Raw genomic sequence first — 6,990 nt, forward strand, 5'->3', positions numbered from 1 at the left:
TATATAGTTATAAAATGAAATAAGATTTTAAGAAGTAAGTTTCTCTGTCTTACTGGCCGCATTTCAAGTGCTCAGGGGCCACATGTGGCGGTGGGCTGCCTTATTGACGGTGCAGGTACAGACCATCCGCCTCACTGCAGGACGTTCTGAGGAACAATGAACCTCCAGGCAGTTTCCCATGGCCTAACTCAGCTTTTCTCCCCCACGCAGGTCTATTTTGCTGTCTATACCTTCAAGGCACGGAACCCAAATGAGCTGAGTGTGTCAGCCAATCAGAGACTCAAGATCCTGGACTTTAAAGATGTTACAGGAAACACAGAATGGTGGTTAGCCGAAGTTAATGGGAAGAAGGGCTATGTTCCATCCAATTATATTCGCAAAGCTGAGTACACCTGAACCTGATCTGCTTCCCACTCAGCCTCGCTGCCCTCGCTTCCTTCTGCTGGAGGTTCTGGTGGTCCCCTAAGGGCACCGCTCGGGAGGCACAGGCCCTGTCCCCAATGCTCAGCCATGCCACAGGGGGCACAAGATACCACTTGTTCTCCTCCATTGGGTTCGCAACCTTGATGCTTACTAGAATTTCTAGAATTTGCCATGAACCCTGGAGCTTGAAAATAATTCCATGACGACGAGAAGAGCGGCAAGCCCTGAGTCAGCCTATGGAAATGAGAAATTTCCAAGCAGAAGACTGTATCTTGTGTATGCTGGGAGCTATGCAATAGCATTGGAAGATGTTGGCATTGGTTGTACCATGCTCCACGATCACCTGACAGAAATCGACTTGGATGAAAAGAATTCTCCGGAAGCCCTTTTAGGCTAAGCCTCTGCCTGTGGCAAGGAGTTTGCTGAGATTGTATCAATTCTGGCGTTTCCAAGCCTCGTGTCTGGCACACGTTCACACCTATGTGCCCACCCCAATTTCCAGAAGTCCTTAAAACACTAGCGTGTGTAATCTTTTTCTTAGTTCACTGATTGGTTATGCAACATTCGACTGCTTTCTTTCTCCTTCTGAAGAGGTTTAGCGTCTTTCTTTTCCTTCGACCTTTATCTGAAGGTTCTCGTTTCTTATAGGTGCAGTCATCTACACCGTTCTGAGAGTTATGTCTACTTTATACAATCACTGTGTGATCATCTCCCCAGGCTCTCACTCTGCAACCCATAACTGATAGATTTTTCCAAGGAGAATAGGATCAGAGTTCCAACCATTTCGTTAAAAGGATTCACTCTGCAATGAGCCAAAACCAGCCCAGCCCGGTGGAAGACAGGATACCTTTCTCCTTCATCCAACTCAGTGCTGTCCACAGATGCAGAAACTAACACGTCTTTTTTTTTAATATGTTTTTATTGATTTCAGAGTGGAAGGAAGAGGAAAAGAGAGAGAGAAACATCAATGATGAGAAAGAATCATTGATTGGCTGCCTCCTGTGCACCCCCTATTTGGCATCCAACTCACAACCTGGGCATCTACCCCAACGGGAATAGAACCGTGACCTCCTGATTCATGGGTGGATGCTCAACCACTGAGCCACACCTGCAGGCCTAACGCGTGTCTTATTTGAATTAGGATACTCAGTCCTGAAAGTAGGTTATCCGAGACTTAGAAATAGCATTTTCTGTTTTACTCTAACCTCCATGTTTCAGAGATCACAGTCTAAGCCAAAAAGATTCTAAAGTGCCTGGTTGCCCCTTTCTCCGGCCTCAGGAAGGTCTTTGCTAACCTTCTCCTGACGACTCTCCCCGGAACGTTCTACTTGAGCAGGGCTCTTACTTAAGGTCTGCCCCCATGTGAAGCGTACCTTGGAACAGAAAACTATGAAGTTGTCTTACAAAGGGAATTAAGAACAGTCTTACAGCCCCTGCTCCACCAAGTGCACCTTGTCCGAACCCTCCTGATGAACTGGGAGACACTGGGCTCCTGAGCCCAGGTGCATGCGGGTCGGTCAGAAGGCAGCAGCGTGAGCCCCTTGTGAATAGTTTATATTTAGAGATGTTTCTATTGGAGTAGTTATTTTATAAATAAAAGCGTTTCTAAGGACCATGAGTGTGTTTTCTTGATTTCCCTCCACGTTTAGCCTGAACTTTCCTCTTGGATCTCTGAGGGTACCTTTCTGACAATTAACTGATGTCCAAGTTCCAGGAGATGGGCAGGACTAACAAGAAATTCAAATCAAAATGTATTTGTCAAATGTAATATCAATGGAATTACTGTATACTCAAGAGATGTCCATGCTGCAGGTGATTGTTTCCTTATGTTAAGGCAGTGGTTCTCAACCTTCCTAATGCCGCCACCCTTTAATACAGTTCCTCATGTTGTGGGGACCCCCAGTTTCATTGTTACAAATTGAACATAATTAAAGCATAGTGATTAATCACAAAAATAATCTGTAATTATATATGTGTTTTCCAATGGTCTTAGGTGACCCCTGTGAAAGGGTCGTTCGACTCCCAAAGGGGTCGCGACCCACAGGTTGAGAAGCACTGTTTTAAGGCATTTTATTATAAAACTAGAGGCCCAGTGCATGGATTTGTGCACTGGGGGTGGGGGGTGTCCCTCAGCCCAGCCTGCACCCTCTCCAATCTGGGAACCCTCAAGGGCTGGCCTGGCCTGCAGGGATCGGGCTGAAACCAGCTCTCCAATCCCCAAGGGGTCCCAGATTGCAAGAGGGTGCAGGCCAGGCCGAGGACCCCACCAGTGCACAATCAGGGCTGAGGAGGAATCATGGGAGGGCTCTAGGGCATGTCTGGCCCATCTTGCCCAGTCCCTCCCAATCAGCCTGACCCCAGCAGCAAGCTAACCTACTGGTCGGAGTGCCTGCCCCTTGGTGGTCAGTGTGCGTCATAGTGACTGGCCAAACGGTTGGACGCTTGGCATATTAGGCTTTTAGTATATAGGATCCTGGCAGAACAGAGGAGCTGAATTCTTCGATCTGGAACTCCTAAGAGGTTAGCATTTTCCTGATATTATGGATGTGGAAACTAATGCACTAGAGCTTAACCAGGCCATATGGCAATAGGTTGGGCAAGCTTGGGGGTGGGATGGGGAGACACAGCAGGAGCACTGGCAGAGGCGGGATTGAAGACATGTGGGTGACGGAAACAATCGCATGATACTGTTAAGGGACAGAAATCCTGGTTGAATAGGGAGTCTTCATGGGAGAGAAACGTATAGGTCAACTCTTTCATTTTATGGATTAGGAAAATGGGGTCCATCCACATTGTGACGTGCTCACATCAAGTTTCCGATGGATCCTGAATTTAAAGTTGGGTCTCAGGCTCTCAAGCTGAGTCTTTACACCTCATTCTGGAGCCAGACTGTCTGACTTCAGACACTTAAGAGCTTTGTGACCGTGGCAACTTTCTAACCCCTGCTTCAGTTTCCTCATCTAAAGTAACAGTAGCCCGACTGGCGTGGCTCAGCAGATTGAGTGTTGCTCCATGCACCAAGAGGCTGCTGGTTCAATTCCGGTCAGGGCACATGCCCGGGTTGCAGGCTTGATCCCCAGTAGGAGGCGTGCAGGAGGCAACCGATCGATGTTTTTCATCAATGTTCTCTCCCATCCTCTCTAAAAAATCAACCCCATGTAATAAAAGGACAATATGCAAATTGACCGAACGACCAGTTGCTATGACACGCAGTGACCACCAGGGAACAGACACTCAACGCAAGACCTGCCCCCTGGTGGTCAGTACACTCCCACAGGGGGAGTGCTGCTCAGCCAGAAGCCCAACTCACGACTGGCAAATGCAGCCACGGTGGCAGGAACCTCTCCCACCTCTGTGCAGTGCTAAGGATGTCTGACTACCAACTTAGGCCCACTCTTCAGATGGAGCGGGCCTAAGCCATCAGTCGGACATCCCCCAAAGGGCTCCCAGACTGCAAGGGGGCACAGGCCAGGGTTGAGGGTACCCCCACCCCAAGTGCATGAATTTCATGCACCAGGCCTCTAGTAAAAAGTATTTAAAAATATAAAAACTGAAGTAATGATAGTACTACTATCCATTTCATGAAGTTGTTAGAAAGATGGAATGAATTAGTGCATGGATAATATTAGAACATAGCCTGACAGGTAGTAAACAAATTGGAGAGCCTTGAGGTCCAAGTCAAGGAATTTAGATTTGATGAGTGGTAATACACTCCTGTTGCTTCTTCAGTGGCCTGGCTGTTTTAGGAAAGCTAAATGGCAGCAGGATGACTTGAAGGGCAAGAAAATTTAATAATTGGAGGAAAGATAATAACTGATTTGAGCAGAAAATGGCTTGAGAATGGAAAAAAGCAGCCTCCTTTAAAGAATATGAAATTGAAGAAATGATGGACTCACGCAAAAGGGAGGTCCGTGGGATGGAAACAAGTGTATGAGAAAATGTGTTTTGTTTTAAAACACCATCACAGGGAGCTGGGGGCTCGCAGAAATGCAGGCCGCACCTACTGAGCGAGGTCCCAGGTGGTTTGTGTGTATTAAAGTTTGAGAAGCATCTATTCAGGCACTTTTTTTAAATGGAACTTTCTGTCAGAAAAGTAGGAGTTAGCGAAAACCAAGGAAGGAAAAGGGTGTCAGATGTTTCAGATACAACAGAAGGAAATGTTACTGAAGCAAATTTCCAAATCCGGTTTGCCTGCTCACTTCCTCTCATGAATCTTCTCCTTTTCCTGTCTGGGAGTAGCTCTTCAGATGTGTTTTCATTCAAGAGTCCTAGGAGAACAGGGTGGGGGTTAGGGGGGATCTATGGTCATCTGTAAAGTGTAGATTTCTGGCCTCTCGAGATTACTGCAAGACTGAAACAAGATGATGTCTGCACATTTTTGTGCACTGTGAGCTCTAGAAGGACATGGGTTTAATAAGGATTGAGTTTTGTGTCACCCTGTTATAATTAATTGCGAAGCTGAGACTGTTTATATGGGTTTTGTTTCAGGGCTGGAAATATACACAGGCCCCAGAAAAACAGCCCTGTGCTCTGAATTCTGTTTCACTTGCAGAATCTTAGGCTTGAGGACTAAGAAAACTTGAGATCTACATATAGCATCCTAACACCTCTAGTCACCAAACACTACCCAGGCCTTTAATTCTCTCATTTATTAGTATGCAGTAGTGATGGTTTTTAAAAAATATTTTTTTTATTGATTTCAGAGAGGAAGGGAGAGGGAGAGAGAGAGAGGAACATCAATGATGAGAGAGAATCATTGATCTGCTGCCTTCTGCACTCCCCACATGGGGGATTGAGCCTGTAACCCAGCATGTGCCCTCACCGGGAATCGAACCGTGACCTCCTGGTTCATAGGATAATCTCCGATCTGCGCCTCGGTTTATTTCACTGAGCCCCTGGAAGTTTCTTGCAATTGTTAATGAAGATCAACATTAGTGATCTGCATGCATCAAGAAGGGAGTTTCCACAACAAACTGCACACTTTGCAATACATAGGGCTGTCCATTTCTTACCACCACTCAGAGCTGAGCCTCAAGGAGAAAGAGGCGGATGTCCTGCTTCCCCAGAGTCAGTTCTGATGGCATGGGGCTGGGAGGGAGCAAGCACTCTGACAGGGCAGCAGCCGTGTGTTCATTCGGGAAAACATCATTGGAAGCAGCAGGCACACTGGGACCCGCAGCTGCCTCTGCAGGACCACGCACGGAGCACTGCCTGTGCCACCAGGCCTCCCAGGACACTGAGGAAGCTGACTGCGAGACTCCGGGCCTGCCGCAGCCCCCTCCAGTCGTAGGTATCACCGTGACTCATTTAACCAGGGGCCTTCCTGCAGCCTCAGATGAGATGAAAAACAGATTGCCTGCAAATATGACCACGCGGAGTAAGACCTTTGCAATTTGGCAGAAGGGCGACAGCAGTCGGCACTGAAACCCACTTTACTGGGCTTAAAAGATGGTGTGGCCCTCGACAGATTCGCAGGACAGTGCGATTAGTGAAGATCAGTCAGTTGTCACACTGACTGCAGTAGGAGAATGTTAGCGATTTACCAGAGCTATTTGGGCTTATGGTCTTGTATTACTTTCCTGTTGCTACTGTAACAAATTACCACAAATGTGTGGCCTAAAACAACACAAGTTTATTATCTTACAGTTCTGGAGGTCAGAAGTTCCAAGTCTGTTTCACTGGGCAAAAGTCAAGGTGTCAGCAGGGTGTTCCTTCTGCAGGCTCCAGGGGGGAATCTGTTTCCTTTTCCAGCTTCTAGAGCAGTGATGGCGAACCTATGACACGTGTCAGAGGTGACACGTGAACTCATTTTTTTGGTTGATTTTTCTTTGTTAAATGGCATTTAAATATATAAAATAAATATCAAAAATATAAGTTTGTTTTACTATGGTTGCAAATATCAAAAAATTTCTATATGTGACACGGCACCAGAGTTAAGTTAGGGTTTTTCAAAATGCTGACACGCGAGCTCAAAAGGTTCGCCATCACTGCTGCCTGGAAGCCTCCCTCCATCTGCAAAGCCAGCAGCACAGCATCGTCACATCTTCCTCATCACATTCTCTTCATTCTGACTCTGACCGTCCTGACCCATAAGGATCCTGGTGATTGCGTGGGGCCCAGCGGATAATGTCCCCATCACAACGTCCTCGGTCACATCGGCCAAGCCCCTTTTGCCTGGATTTTGAGGATTAGGAGGTGGACATCTTTGGGGGCCATTTTCTTTACCACAAGAGTGAAGTCATGACATTTTTTAGGCCCCTTGTCTTTTTGAGAATGGAAACAACCCACCCCGTACTAAACCCGTGTTTCTGGAGTCAGGGATCAGCAAACCTTTTTCTGTAAGAGGCCAGGTGAGCCCTAGCTGGTTTGGCTCAGTGGATAGAGCATCAGCCTGTGGACTGAAGGGTCCCAGGTTTGATTCCAGTCAAGGGCACATGCCCAGGGTTGCCAGCTTGATCCCCGGTAGGGCGCATGCAGGGGGCAGCTGATCAATGATTCTCTGTCATCATTGATGTTTCTCTCTCTCCTTTCCTCTCTGAAATCAATAAAAATTATCTATACTAATAA

The sequence above is a fragment of the Myotis davidii genome, unplaced genomic scaffold (assembly GCF_000327345.1).
Source record: "Myotis davidii unplaced genomic scaffold, ASM32734v1 scaffold332, whole genome shotgun sequence".
Taxonomy (NCBI): Eukaryota; Metazoa; Chordata; class Mammalia; order Chiroptera; family Vespertilionidae; genus Myotis; species Myotis davidii.